At 45.6% G+C, this 13,768-nt stretch overlaps 1 long non-coding RNA gene across 1 annotated transcript; it reads right to left on the reverse strand.

Annotated features, from left to right (window-relative positions):
- Positions 1 to 1,990: 1,990 nt before the first annotated feature.
- LOC310842178 lies at positions 1,991 to 7,398 on the reverse strand. The gene is made up of 3 exons (XR_014562968.1): positions 7,060 to 7,398; positions 4,869 to 4,995; positions 1,991 to 2,195 (listed from the first exon to the last, which is right to left on the reverse strand). It is a non-coding gene; the product is annotated as an uncharacterized lncRNA (long non-coding RNA).
- Between the last annotated feature and the right edge of the window lie 6,370 nt (positions 7,399 to 13,768).

Raw genomic sequence — 13,768 nt, forward strand, 5'->3', positions numbered from 1 at the left:
TATACCTGTAGTATAAAGGAATGAATAACAATAAAATTCAAAGTTCAAAAATCAATTTGGGGGAAATCCATCCAATAAGCATTAGATAGTCACCAGGGCTAGTTGGCTGAATTAGTCCTACTTGGGCTAATGAGGAGGATAGGGGAAAATTAGCTGTGGGGTCTCAGAGAGGGTGATCATAAAAGGGGAAGGGGAGGGAAGAGAAGGGAAATAAAAGATCAGGCTGGATTCAAATTAAAGGCCAGGCGGAATAGCTCTGTCTTACAGGCCTGGTGGAAGGAGGTTAAATCCTGAAGGGCCCTAGTCTCATGGGACAGAGCATTCCACCAGGTTGGAGCCATCACTGAGAAGGCCCTGGCCCTGGTGGAGGATAGTCTGACTTCCTTAGGGCCTGGGACCTCTAAACTATGGTTATTCATGGACCTTAAGGTCCTCTGCGGGGCATATCAGGAGAGGTGGTCCCATAAATATGAGGGCAGAAGTGCAGTACAATTTAGACAGGTGGGATATATTATACCAATCAGCTTCATTGGACTGGTCATGCTGTTCAGATGCCTGATTATCGTCTTCCAAAGCAACTACTCTCTTCCGAACTTAAAAATGGAAAGGGTAATCGTGGTGGTCAACAAAAGAGGTTCAAAGACTCTCTCAAGGCAAATTTTTAAAAATGTAGTATAAACACCAATAAATGGGAAACACTGCCTGAGAGCGCTCCAATTGGGGAACAGCCTTTACCAAAGGTGTTGTGGGCTTTGAAGACGCTCAAACTCAGGACGCAAGGGAGAAATGAGCTAAGAGGAAGGCACGCTTGGCAAATCCACACCATGATCAACTCCCACCCGGAAACCAATGTCCCCACTGTGGAAGGACATGTTGATCCAGAATTGGCCTCCACAGTCACATACAGATTCATTGTTATTACCATGTTTATGGAAGACGATCTTACTTGACTGCGAGTGATCGCCAAGGAAGAAAGAAGAATTACACCAATCATGGCTGGACTGCACTGGCTGCCAGTTAGATTTTGGACCCAATTCAAAGTGCTGGTTTTGACCTATAAAGCCTTGGATGGCTCAGCACTGCAATACCTCAAGGATCACCTCTCTCCATATGAACCCACCTGAACCCTGAGATCATTATCTGAGGCTCTTCTTTGTGTGCCTCTTCCACAAGAGGTCTGGAAGTTGGCAACATGAGAATGGGCCTTTTTTGCGGTGGCTGCCTCTTTGTGGAATACTCTCCCCAAGGAGGCTCGCTTGGCACCATCATGACCTATCTCTAGGCGACAGGTGGAAACGTTCCCCTATAACCAGGCCTTTGGCCTTTAACTACCTGTGTCCTTTTAGAAGTGGGTGGGATGTTTTTAATGTATTTCTTTTTCCTCTTGGTTTCAATGTGGGCTCTTTGTTTGTAAGTTGCTTTGGGTTGCTCTGGGCAAGATAATGTAACTAGCACATTTAATAAACCAGCCAGCCAGCCAACCAACCATAGTAACATAAATCACAAAAAATATGTTGCAGTGTGGAGGGCTGTGTTGGAAGTGCACCATCAGGGATCATTCAGTTTGTAAGTTAAGAGTTAATTCTGCTAGTGTTAAAGTCAACTAGCCAAAAGGAAGAAAGGAGGTGTTGCTTAGCAGTCAGGCAGAGTGACATGATCTTCCCCAAAGATTGGGGGAGTTTTTCCTCATTATAATTGGCTGTATGTCTCCCTGCTATGTACAAGGCCTGAAATAATAAAGATGAAACCTTTCTGTCCCTTTCTCCTCAAATTAAGTAACGCTTCTGTTCAGTTTCTTTAGTAAAGTGTTATCAGGGCTCTTGACTCCACCTCTGTTATTTAAATGACTTTGTTAACAGGCTTCTGTTCAGGATTCCAGGAACTCCATTCCATTCCCCCTACCTTGGTTTTCCATCCTCCACAACCCCATGTTGGGAGAAAGGCAGGATGCAAAACCATTTAAAGGAAAGAAGAAGCAAACCAAACCAGATGTGATTTCTATGCAACCTTATTTTATTGAAAGTGAGAAGCAATCTCCTTTTGGATCTGCAAAATGCTGCAGAGGAGGAATGTCAGAGCTTGATGAAGGCCCACGAAGACTGATGTCGAAGAAGGAGCATCTGGTGTCAATGGCGAGTTATGGCGATGCAACTTCTCAGTTTCCAAACCCTCAGCTGGGCATTCAGCCCAAAAACCTGTGTTTAGATAGGATAACAAGAACAGCGACAACAATATGACCGTTTGAACATCTTCCCAGAAAAAGAATGAAGTCAGATTAAGAAAGCCAAAGGGGGAATTGCTCCATCACTGAAAGCTGAGCTCAGTTGGTTACAGCATGCTGCTGACAAGACCAAGGTCACAGGCTCGATATAGGACAGCTGTATAATCCTGCATTGCAGAGGGTCAGACTAGATGAGTCCCTTCAAACTCTGCAGTTCTATGATTGACCATGTAAAAGGCAGCACCCATGGCATTGTGGGAGAAATGTCTCTTGCAGGTGCAATATGGAGGAGGCTCACACAAAGTCCCCAATTGCTCAGACTTCATTCAGCAATGCATTACCAGACAGAGTCCCAATGAGTCTGAGAGAGCATTTTTATTATGCGCACTATGAAGGACAAAAATGTCAGCTTAGCTTTTCCATCATTTCCCCAACCACCTTCTGGCACCCTATTGAGATGAGACGATCTGTCGGGACAACCTCCTCAGACCCACGGAAACATCTAGAGAGATTTATTGGAATAGAGCCTTTAATATGCACGATCAACTTGTTCTAAGTAATGGCTGTAATGCAGGGGTGTCCAAATTTTTTTCAAAGAGGGCCTGATTTGATGAAGTGAACTTGCCTTAGGGCCGACCGAAGTGATTGACCTTTTTAGGATTGAAGTTGTTGAACTTTTGGGGGGATTTCCAGGAAACAAACTGCCACAGGAGCTGGATTTGTGGCAAGACCACCTGGAAGAATTTTACCCTTGTGATTTCTATATAATCATATATCCATATATAACGATATATCCTAATGATGATTTTTATATATCCATGTATCCAAATGATTTTTGAATCGCTAAGGCTTCAGCAGAGCTAAATGCTTAGATCTTTAAAAAAATCCAAAGTTGCCCTCTGATCTATTTCTCCCTCACTGCCTTGATATTGTACTTGAAGGAAATAATAAATCTGATGTGTTGGCATTTTCCTCCCCCAGACAGCTCCTCAGCGGCTGAGTTAGGGAACAGGGGAAAAAAGGCAGCCACAATGTTCTAAGTCGGTAGCAGAAGGTGAGGAAGGGTTATTCAAGTGTCAACGGTTAAATAGGGTTCTTTTCCTCTTTATTGCTGTAAATTAGGATAAAGGCAAGTTCACGTGTGCGCTCATTGGTTTGATTTTTTGCTGCAATATACGATTATGTCATGTTTAGGCTGTTTGTACTCAGGTATAAAACCCCACTGCACAAGGGTTTTGGTGCTCAGGCTCTGGAAACGATTCCACTGGGTCGTTATTGCTCAGCAATAAACATAGCCTTCTTTTTCTCCACTGCTGCGTCTGTCAATTCTTGGACACAATTTGAGTGGGCCACAGGTATCCCCTATATTCTTGCAACAGATTAAACCAACCAGCGGGACAAATTAGGCCCCTGGGTCGGACTTTGGCCATGCTTGCTCTAATGCTAAACTGCTGTTATACTTTCGTCCCAAGGAATGACAGACCAGCTGCTATTGTTATTTTAAATTATGTTAATTATGTGTGGAAATGCAATAAAATATCTTCTTAAAAAAAGAAAGAAAAGAATTTGCCTGGATGAGGAGCTGGTACTATGCTACCATTTTGCTTTCAAACTCTTCCTATTATGGAACCAGGACAACTGCAGTGGGCACCTAAACCTCTCTTTGATCAGGGCATCCTGATCAAATTTGCAGATGACACCAAACTGGGAGGGGTGGCTAACACCCCAGAGGACAGGATCACACTTCAAAACGACCTTGACAGATTAGAGAACTGGGCCAAAACAAACAAGATGAATTTTAACAGGGAGAAATGTAAAGTATTGCACTTGGGCAAAAAAAATGAGAGGCACAAATACAAGATGGGTGACACCTGGCTTGAGAGCAGTACATGTGAAAAGGATCTAGGAGTCTTGGTTGACCACAAACTTGACATGAGCCAACAGTGTGATGCGGCAGCTAAAAAAGCCAATGCAATTCTGGGCTGCATCAATAGGAGTATAGCATCTAGATCAAGGGAAGTAATAGTGCCACTGTATTCTGCTCTGGTCAGACCTCACCTGGAGTACTGTGTCCAGTTCTGGGCACCACAGTTCAAGAAGGACACTGAAACTGGAACGTGTCCAGAGGAGGGCAACCAAAATGGTCAAAGGCCTGGAAACGATGCCTTATGAGGAACGGCTAAGGGAGCTGGGCATGTTTAGCCTGGAGAAGAGGAGGTTAAGGGGTGATATGATAGCCATGTTCAAATATATAAAAGGATGTCACATAGAGGAGGGAGAAAGGTTGTTTTCTGCTGCTCCAGAGAAGCGGACACAGAGCAATGGATCCAAACTACAAGAAAGAAGATTCCACCTAAACATTAGGAAGAACTTCCTGACAGTAAGAGCTGTTCGACAGTGGAATTTGCTGCCAAGGAGTGTGGTGGAGTCTCCTTCTTTGGAGGTCTTTAAGCAGAGGCTTGACAACCATATGTCAGGAGTGCTCTGATGGTGTTTCCTGCTTGGCAGGGGGTTGGACTCGATGGCCCTTGTGGTCTCTTCCAACTCTATGATTCTATGATTCTAAAAGCCTCGCATGGAATCTGTCCTGGCTGAGCTTAAATGCCAAGCTCTAAGGACACCACCCTGGCAGAATTTTCTTTCTTACCATTTACAGCATCTGCTGCCATTCTTGCATATTCCGATTTGTCTCATTCCATGGCGGCAATAGCTATAATCGCAGTGGCCTCCATTAAGTATGCATCTAAGGTTTTCATCAGGCACATTGGCGAAACCTACAGAAATGGAAAGAGGTAGAAATTCACCAAGCGATAGAAAAGTTTTTTGCCGTCTCTCATAACATAAGAACTCACAGACTTCCTTTTTTCTTCATCTTTTCTTTATTTATTTACGGCATAGTCTATAACAACTCATACAAACCAACCAACCCACCACCATTGACAATAAATTATCAAAATTAAACTCCTATCCCCTTACACAAAGAAAACATAACATAAAAATAAAAGACTTCCTTTAGCCTGTATATGGCCTCCTTATTTACTTCTTGTATACTGTTTCTTTTAGATGTGATTATTACAATTTTTCCCAATTATCACTTTAAAAAAATCCAAGTTTCCTGTAGAAATTAATCAAAGTCCAGGTGTATATTTTGGGGCACTGTTTGGTAAAGTATCCTCTGCATTTACCCCATTCTTTTTTGAAATTCTTGTCTAGGTCTTCCGATGATACTGAAGGCTTGAATGTCCTGCCATATAGTCACAGGGCTGTGACGTGTAGAAATTTCCCCATTCGCTTTTATTGAAAGAAAGTTCATACCCTCCAACATTTCTCCGACGAAAATAGGGACGTCCTATTCTATAATGAAAGTAATAATAATTTTATTATTCATACCCCGTCCATCTGACTGGCTTGCCCTAGCCACTCTGGGCGGCTTCCAACATATATGAAAACAGAATAAAACATTAAACATTGAAAAACTTCCCTATACAGGGCTGCCTTCAGATGTCTTCTAAAGGTTGTATAATTACATCTCTCCTTGGCTCCTGGGTTGCATAACTCCTTACCCTTCAACACTTCTCCAATGGAAATAGGGCATCCTAAGGAAAAGCGGGACATTTTGGGATCAAATCAGAAACCATGAAGGTTTCTGTAAATCCAGAACTGTTTCTGGAAAACAGGGACACTTGGAGGGTCTGAAAATTTTGGTGCATTAGCCTTTCAAGGCTACCCTGGACAACCTGAAACTTGCTAGTTGAGGTTGTGTTGCCATGGCCTTGCTACACCTAAATAAATATCTCCTATGACTGACAGTTGGAGTCTGGGTTTTATGGGCTGTCCAGGCAGAACCCACAGAGTGTTGGTGTATTGAACCCCAATATTTCCCCAGTGATTTAGCATGCCTGCTTTTAGCTTCTCAGTCATCTAGGGGGCTCATTTGGCATTTCACAGCACCAGACTCCAACCATCAGTCAAAGAAGAAATTCATTTAAACACTGCAAGGCCAGAACGATACAACCTTAATACCTGGCAGCTAGACTGGTGACTGGGAACGGCTGCTGAAAACACATAACACCGGTCTTGAAAGACCTACATTGGCTCCCAGTATGTTTCCGAGCACAATTCAAAGTGTTGGTGCTGACCTTTAAAGCCCTAAAGGGCCTCCGCCCAGTATACTTGAAGGAGCGTCTCCACCCCATTTGTTCTGCCCAGACACTGAGGTCCAGCGCCGAGGGCCTTCTGGAGGTTCCCTCACTGTGAGAAGCAAAGTTACAGGGAACCAGGCAGAGGGCCTTCTTGGTGGTGGCGCCCACCCTGTGGAATGCCCTCCCATCAGATGTCAAATAAATTAACAACTATTTGACATTTATTTGTCAAACTATTTGAAGGCAGCCCTGTTTAGGGAAGTTTTTAATGACTGATGGTTTAATGTATTTTTAATCTTTGTTGGAAACTGCCCAGAGTGGTTGGGGAAACCCAGCCAGATGGGTGGGGTAGATGATAAATTATCATCATCATCATCATCATCATCATCATCATCATCATATCTTCTACTAGCTTAATCAAAAATATGTGCATTAGGAGAAAATGGCATTAAAGCGCTGTGGAATTTTCATGAGGACGTTAAAAAAATCAGTTTGCAAGCTGATACAGAAAATCGAACTAAATATTGGTGGGAAAAATGAGAAACTGAAATTGACCAATTTGTCCGTCCCTAATGGTCAGGGATGATGAGCACTGGAGTCTAGCAGGAGTTGGATGTCCACATGTTCCCCATGATCTCTGCTTTAGAGTTTGCATTTAAGTTTTCTAGCTGTTGCACAGGTCCACTTATTCCTTACCTGGAGAAGCCAGAGCTATGGTCAAGAGGGCAGAGAAGATGAGATGGAAGAGCTTCATGACGCCCCAGAAGGTCGACTCCTTCAGTATGAGAAACCAGCACGGCTGCAGTGGAGGAGAGTGACAACAATGGTGGGGACACTCAGAGTCCTTCCAAAGGTCTGCATTTATAAGCCTCCGGGGAAATTGTGAAAGCCTGGGCAATCAGTTAACAGAAGATGGCAGGAAGGATTTTGAAAGCCTAACCATGCTCTCTCTTAGCTTAGAAGGGGCTTGCAGGAAACCTTGAACGATCTTGGAGACTCAAAGGAAGAGGTGTTGACAAATTTACCAGGCAAGGAAACCAGAGGCACCTCAAGGCTGTCAGTATTCTTGCAGGATGCGTTCAAACCCTGCTGCCCAGAATTCGACACAGTATTCCAGGTGCATAGCAACTCATCTCTGGTAGGTCTCGCCTCCATGAAGCAGTTGCTGAGACTGAAGGTCCTCAACTCCCCACAGCTGCCTAAGTCCTCTGCTCTCCAGGTTTTTTTTCCAAGCAACCAGAGACTGTGCCTGTACATCGCCAACCTCTCCTTCACCCTTTTCATGCCTCTTCTGGTTCTGGGAGACAATTGGGGAGAAGAGAGAGATACCCTGGCTCTTCACCAGCTTCTTGGTCTCCCTCCTCTCCTACTTTAGCTTCTGCCTCTGATTCTCTCACACAGACATTTCAGCTTCTGTCACTTCCCACTCTGCTCCCTCTTCTCCCTCTGACCACTCTGACCATCGTTGCCCCATCACCAATTCCCTGGGCTCTGAGCCTTCTTCCCTTGGGGGTCCCCCAGTTAGTTCCTCCCACCATGCCTCTGCTTCCAACTAGGCCATGACATCTGCATTATTAAAAAGCCATCATGATAATTATGCTTTGCCTTTGCTTCAGCATTTAAGCATTGCAACTCAAACTCACTCCACTAGGTGCTCCCCTTTCCTTGTAAAATGCCCATCTCCTTCCAGAATGAAGGGAATTTGAATAGGGGAGGGAAAACATTTGTTTTAAGTCTTCACAGTGGGTGACAAGCTGAAAAGAATCCCAAATCAATGGAGACTGAGTCCTATCGGTACCCATGAAGCCCACACGGTGTCTTAGATCTGTTGCAGATTTATTTTTTTGTTCCTGGAAAGCACTTATTGAGAAACTGGTTTCGTTCTGTGAACATAATGGCTCTTCATTACCTCATGGTGTGGCCATTGGAAAACAGAGGGAAAGAATTTTGGAAATGGATGTGTGGGTGTGTATAATCACACCTGCCCAAGGGTGTTGGGGTTAGGCAAATACCAATTTCACAAGTTGTTCGCCTTCTTTGGCAGGCGAATTTGCAGGAGGGCCCTGGGACCTCCCCTGTGAACTGGCAACCAATCAGAGACCGGATCGACTGCCTGCCGCGAGATTGGCTAGCGGTCGCAGGACTTTCAGGGCAGTCCCCTGGGCATTGGACCAACTGCCCAATGGCGTTCTGGGCTGACTTGGACATTCGGCCTCTTTGAGGTAAGCTTAGATCATGGTTGGAGGGGAGGTTGTAGCCTCTGCCTGCCTGCCCCTCCTTGGGTAATGGAATCCTGCTCAAAGGATCCGGAAGGAGTGACTCCTGTCTGATGCCCAGCTGGGGCTAGGGCCAGACCACTCCTCCAACGGGAATCCCTTAGGGGACACCCTGATTTTATGTAGGTCATAGAGTATACCTTCCGGTTAGCTTTACTCCTAGTGTCACGGCCAGCAGACGGGCTGGAATGCCATAGTAAAGCTAAAGCGACCCCTGACCATTAGGTCCAGTCGTGGCCGGTTCTGGGGTTGCGGAGCTCATCTCGTTTTATTGGCCAAGGAAGCCGGCGTACAGCTTCCGGGTCATGTGGCCAGCATGACTAAGCCGCTTCTGGTGAACCAGAGCAGCGCACGGAAACGCCGTTTACCTTCCCGTCAGAGCGGTAGCTATTTATCTACTTGTACTCTGGTGTGCTTTCAAACTGCTAGGTTGGCAGGAGCAGGGACCGAGCAACGGGAGCTCATCTCGTCGCGGGGATTCGAACCACCGATCTTCTGATCGGCAAGTCCTAGGCTCTGTGGTTTAACCCATAGCGCCACCTTGAATGACATACACAGCTGCTTATCCCAATGCCTGTGCTCAAACCTTTACACCTGTAACAATAAAGTTGTTATTTGATCCCATAAAACCAATATTCTGTGTACTGTCTAGTTATTGAAGCCTTAGGGAACGGGGGGCATTCACGGGGCCTTGACATACAATCACCACTTGCTGCATGGAGGGAAAGGTGTGGGGCAGTCTAATCAAGGGGAGGGTTTTCAAATGGGCATTGAGTAACCACACTCGTGGATCTTGTGGTCTGAAATTAAGGTAAAAAGATAAAGAAAAGGGACGCCTGGATGGTTAAGTCCAGTCAAAGGTGACTATGGGGTGTGGCTGTCATCTCGCTTTTAGGCCGAGGGAGCCGGCGTTTGTCAACAGACAGATTTCCGGGTCATGTGGCCAGCAGGACTAAACTGCTTCTGGCACTACGGGACACCGTGACAGAAGCCACAGCACATGGAAATGCTGTTTACCGTCCCGCTGCAGCAGTATCTATTTATCTACTTGAACTGGTGTGCTTTTTGAACTGCTACGTTGGCAGGAGCTGGGACAGAGCAACGGGAGCTCACCCCATCGTGGGGATGCGAACCACCCACTTTCTGATCAGCAAGTCCATGAGCTATGATTCTAGACTGAGAAAAATGGCACCTTTGTGCTCCAAAGGGGTTAATCAATATGCCACCTGCTTGTTTGTGGGGCCATGAAAGAAAGTGATCCCATCTATCTGTCTCGGAAGTTGGCATCTATCTGTCTCGGAAGACAATGGAGGAGTGTGCCTTTGTGAGTGAGGTCAGGCTGATGGACAGTTGCAGCACCTGCTGTGGTTGTGGAGACTGATGCAGGAGAGACATGTTTTGTTGCAGCTGTGGCAGATGAAGGTGTCTAGTTGTGCAGCTGCAGCTGCAGCTGCAGCTGCACCACGGCTTTTCTCCTCTCTGCACTGGAACCCCCTGGGATCTTCTACCGCTTAGCAGAGGTTGGGGGTTGGTGGGTGTGGCGTTCGTATGGAGCCCCTGGTTGTTTCACAGACTATTGACCCACACACCACTACAGTGGTACCTCGGGTTAAGTACTTAATTCATTCCGGAGGTCTGTTCTTAAACTGAAACTGTTCTTAACTTGAAGCACCGCTTTAGCTAATGGGGTCTCCTGCTGCCACTGTGCCGCCGCAATACGATTTCTGTTCTCATCCTGAAGCAAGGTTCTTAACCCAAGGTACTATTTCTGGGTTAGCGGAGTCTGTAACCTGAAGCGTATGTGACCTGAAGCGTCTGTAACCCGAGGTACCACTGTAATCCGCTGCCACCAACAAGGTTCTCCCCGGTTGGGGTTGGTTGGCCACCTTTGTAACAGTATTACTGATGAGCTGAGCATTCCCGATGTATCAGGACAGATGGGGTGGAAAGAGAGAGCATTCTGTACCTTAAGCAAGAGCTTTGCTACATGCATCCGTTGGAAGGTGTTGAAACCTTGGAGTGACACAACTATACCTTTGTGTTTCAGTACCCTGAGGTAGAAAACTCCAATCCATGCTTGGAAAACAAAGAACGGGTTTTGAAACTGCAGAGACCAGAGTTGAGTACATGCAAAGAGGCAGGGCTGTCCTTTTGCAGAAAGCTGTCTAACGAAATTTAGAAAGTTGGTTTCTTCAGGGAAATAAGAAACAATCATGAACCCCTGAAACAGTATTTCGTAAGGCAAAAGCATATGCAATCTTTAGGGCTGCCATAGCCGGGTTTTGTCCGTTGAAAACTTGAAGGATAATCTTTCTTGCACATGCACGCTTGTCCATTTTGATCTGCAGTAGCTGCTCTTTACTTGTAAGTAATCTTTCTTTCACCAGGGCAGCTCCTACACTCTCAAGCTCCCCGCCTGTTTATGATTCCTTGAAAGTGTAGAATGACTGTGGAGCAAAGGTGGTCCTTCAGATAAACTGGTCTGAAGAGGTTAAGGGAATAATAATAAGAAGAATAACAACAACAACAACCATAATTTCATTATTTGTAGCCTGTCCATCTGACTGTAAAAGGGCAGGTCCATTTAAACGTATGTAATTCTGGACTCCGCATCTTCAAAGCCTCCTCTTTGTTTTCTAAGCATGGATTTTCCCATTTTGTGCCTCAAATGTACTGAAAAGAAAGGTTTGCTTTGTCGTTCTAGGCTTAAGTACAGAATGTACAGTACACACACACACACACACACACACACACACACACACACAGTGCTTCCTTTTAGGGAACTTTTGACACTTGTCATGGCAGAAAGGACAAGCTCAAAACAGATGGAAATCCAGACAATAAGGGCTGTGAGAGAAGGGCTATAGCTTAGTGGTGGAGCACCTGCACTATAGGCAGAATCTGCCAGGTTCAGTCCCCAGCATCTCCAGTTAGGGCTGGGAGAGTGCCCTGTTTGAAACCCTGGAGAGCATCTGCCAGTCAGTGCAGGCAATATTGAACTAGATGGACCAATGGTCCAATGGAAAATGGTCTCACTTGCTATAACACAACTTCCAGTGTCCTTGTGTGAGGAATGTGCTAAGCAGGGTTTGCTTTCTCTAGTTCAGGGGTCAAGGTTTGGAAGAAAGAGCTTGTTCCGCCCAGCAAATCCTGCAAGCGACCCACCTTTGACGTATGGGAGAGAAGAGTTGCGATGGGCAGGAAATATTATAAATAATAAATTATTCTCATTCTTATTATATAATTTATTATTTATACCCCGCCCATCTGGCTGAGTTTCCCCAGCCACTCTGGGCGGCTCCCAATCAAGTATTAAAAACAATACAGCGTTAAATATTAAAAACTTCCCTGAACAGGGCTGCCTTCAGATGTCTTTTAAAGATAGGATAGCTACTTATTTACTTCACATCTGAAGGGAGGGTGTTCCACAGGGTGGGCACCACTACCAAGAAGGCCCTCTGTCTGGTTCCCTGTAACCTCACTTCTCGCAATGAGGGAACCGCCAGAAGGCCCTCGGTGCTGGATCTCAGTGTCCGGGCTGAACGATGGGGGTGGAGACGCTCCTTCAGGTATACAGGGCTGAGGTCATTTAGGGCTTTAAAGGTCAGCACCAACACTTTGAATTGTGATTGGAAACGTGCTGGGAGTTTGGCAAGGCTGTGTTTTCCTGGTACTATTTGGCTTTGTCCCCAAAGTGCTATGGAAAAGATGAAAGCTCCATAGCTGGAAAGTAATTGAGATCATATAATAATGAGTTCTGCTTCTTCTCTGTTTTGGAAAAATATATGCTCTGAAACGGTACATATCTGCACATCAGGCAGAACAACAGAAAAAGTAACTGCCAAGCTCCTCCATCTAACCCTTTAGAGAAAGCGTGTTCTCCATAGCAGAGAACACGTGTTGCGGTTGGGAAAAACAGGCCACCCTGTAGTGACTAGGCAAATTTTGGATGAAGTACCCAAGCATTAAAATGGTTAATTGGGTTGCTGGGGGAACTTTATTGTTGCCAATTTGGAGGAGGGGTCAGAGTATTTAAATACTAGGGACAGACGTGAGACGTTCTCTTGGCCATTTTGCACGGGATCACCCGCCCTCCCTCCCTTTTTTAAGGGTGGTTTCTCATGTTCGCTTGACCTTGCTATGCCTGTCATGGGGTCGTTCGCCTTGGAGCGGGCGCCTGGTAGGAATTTTGCCATCTGGCTGATTGGCTGGTGCCATTTGGTTTTCGCCTACTGCGTAGCAAATCGTCACAACTTGTAAGGTTGGCGGTTAGGCATTGGTTAAATTGGTGCTTGAAGGGGTAAGTGCCTATCCCTCCAAATGATGCGAAGGGAATTCCGTTAAAGGAATCCAGGGGCTTGCCATTCATTTCGTCCTTGTCCCCGGAGTCGGACCTGCGGCCGTGCAAGCCCCACCGGAACATGAGGGTGAGAAGTGACGGACTGTTGCCCGGCCTCATTTTCTCACCCAATACTTGTTTCCCACGCTGGCTTCCGTTGGTGTCCGGAAGGGCCAGCTCTGTCCTTGAGGGCAAGGACAGATAGTCATAACCAATGCCTAAGCAACCACTCACATTTTTTGTATTTGAATAAAGTTGTGGCCAAAATTATGCCAAAAACCTTAAACAAAAAATTATGTGTGAAGTGTGAATTTTTTGATGGGTGGCACTGTGGGACTCAACACGCAATATGGGCACACATAGCACACATAGCCACTAGAGGTCCTGCTTTCTCTGTCAAAATCTCTCTGCAGAGTTTGTTGCTAATTTTGCAATGCATGCAGTTACTCAGCACTCTGTTTTCGGAATGCGGAAGCACCCGTGAGGAAGGCTATGTGCACTTTGTGCTTAAAGACATCAGATTGATTTCTGCATTGAGACAATCTAGGCTCTCTCCTCTACATAAATCATGCCTATTATGGGCAAACGTTCAGTGCAACTATTGCATAGTTATGGCTGGCTTTTGTTAGAGGAGTCAATTAGACGTGGCACTGAAGCCTTGCTCTTGGGCAAAGCAACTTTCACTGGGTGTTGCCCACACACTTTCAACTATAACTTTGGGATTGCTTAGTGTTAGTGTAAACATCCTGGGCTGACGAAAATTATATTTACAATTAAAAAACAATCCAGA

The sequence above is a fragment of the Podarcis gaigeae genome, assembly GCF_964106915.1.
Source record: "Podarcis gaigeae genome assembly, chromosome: 3".
NCBI lineage: Eukaryota > Metazoa > Chordata > Lepidosauria > Squamata > Lacertidae > Podarcis > Podarcis gaigeae.